We start from the raw sequence: 2,057 nt of genomic DNA, 5'->3' as shown, positions 1-2,057 counted from the left end.
GTGTGTGTGATTGTGTGTGTGTGTGATTGTGTGTGTGATTGTGTGTGTGTGATTGTGTGTGTGTGATTGTGTGTGATGTGTGATTGTGTGTGATTGTGTGTGTGATTGTGTGTGTGATTGTGTGTGTGTGATTGTGTGTGTGTGATTGTGTGTGTGTGATTGTGTGTGTGTGATTGTGTGTGTGTGTGATTGTGTGTGTGATTGTGTGTGTGATTGTGTGTGATGTGTGTGTGTGTGTGATTGTGTGTGATTGTGTGTGTGTGATTGTGTGTGTGTGATTGTGTGTGTGTGATTGTGTGTGTGTGATTGTGTGTGTGTGATTGTGTGTGATTGTGGTGTGTGTGTGTGTGATTGTGTGTGTGTGATTGTGTGTGTGTGATTGTGTGTGTGTGATTGTGTGTGTGTGATTGTGTGTGTGTGTGTGTGATGTGTGTGATTGTGTGTGTGTGATTGTGTGTGTGATTGTGTGTGTGTGATTGTGTGTGTGTGATTGTGTGTGTGTGATTGTGTGTGTGTGATTGTGTGTGTGTGATTGTGTGTGTGATTGTGTGTGTGTGTGTGTGATTGTGTGTGTGATGTGTGTGTGTGATTGTGTGTGTGTTGTGTGTGTGTGATTGTGTGTGTGTGATTGTGTGTGTGTGATTGTCGTGTGTGTGAGTGTGTGTGTGATTGTGTGTGTGTGATTGTGTGTGTGTGATTGTGTGTGTGTGATTGTGTGTGTGTGATTGTGTGTGTGTGATTGTGTGTGTGTGATTGTGTGTGCGTGATTGTGTGTGTGTGATTGTGTGTGTGTGATTGTGTGTGTGTGATTGTGTGTGTGTGATTGTGTGTGTGATTGTGTGTGATTGTGTGTGTGTGATTGTGTGTGTGTGATTGTGTGTGTGTGATTGTGTGTGTGATTGTGTGTGATTGTGTGTGTGTGATTGTGTGTGTGTGATTGTGTGTGTGTGATTGTGTGTGTGTGAATGTGTGTGTGTGATTGTGTGTGTGTGATTGTGTGTGTGTGATTGTGTGTGTGTGTGATTGTGTGTGTGTGATTGTGTGTGTGTGATTGTGTGTGTGTGATTGTGTGTGTGTGATTTGTGTGTGTGTGGTGATTGTGTGTGCGTGATTGTGTGTGTGTGATTGTGTGTGTGTGATTGTGTGTGTGTGATTGTGTGTGTGTGATTGTGTGTGAATGTGTGTGTGTGATTGTGTGTGATTGTGTGTGTGTGATTGTGTGTGCGTGATGTGTGTGTGTGATGTGTGTGTGTGTGATTGTGTGTGTGTGATTGTGTGTGTGTGATTGTGTGTGTGTGATGTGTGTGTGTGGTGATTGTGTGTGTGTGATTGTGTGTGTGTGAATGTGTGTGCGTGATTGTGTGTGTGTGATTGTGTGTGTGTGATTGTGTGTGTGTGAATGTGTGTGTGTGTGATTGTGTGTGAATGTGTGTGTGTGATTGTGCGTGATTGTGTGTGCGTGATGTGTGTGTGTGAATGTGTGTGTGTGAATGTGTGTGCGTGATTGTGTGTGATTGTGTGTGTGTGATTGTGCGTGATTGTGTGTGTGTGATTGTGTGTGTGTGTGATTGTGTGTGATTGTGCGTGTGTGATTGTGTGCGATTGTGTGTGTGTGATTGTGTGTGCGTGATTGTGTGATTGTGTGTGTGATTGTGTGTGTGATTGTGTGTGTGATTGTGTGTGATTGTGTGTGTGTGATTGTGTGTGTGTGTGATTGTGTGTGATTGTGTGCGATTGTGTGTGTGTGAGTGTGCGTGTGTGTGATTGTGTGCTGATTGTGTGTGTGATTGTGTGTGTGATTGTGTGCGTGTGTGTGTGTGATTGTGTGTGTGATTGTGTGTGTGATTGTGTGCGTGTGTGTGTGTGATTGTGTGTGTGATTGTGTGTGTGTGATTGTGTGTTGTGATTGTGTGTGTGATTGTGTGTGTGATTGTGTGTGTGTGAGTGTGCGTTGTGTTGTGTGATTGTGTGTGTGATTGTGTGTGTGTGTGATTGTGTGTGTGTGTGATTGTGTGTGTGTGATTGTGTGTGTGATTGTGTGTGATTGTGTGTGTGTG

The sequence above is a fragment of the Lampetra fluviatilis genome, chromosome 45 (genome assembly GCF_964198595.1).
Source record: "Lampetra fluviatilis chromosome 45, kcLamFluv1.1, whole genome shotgun sequence".
Taxonomy (NCBI): Eukaryota; Metazoa; Chordata; class Hyperoartia; order Petromyzontiformes; family Petromyzontidae; genus Lampetra; species Lampetra fluviatilis.
Note: the sequence above shows the minus strand (reverse complement) of the source record.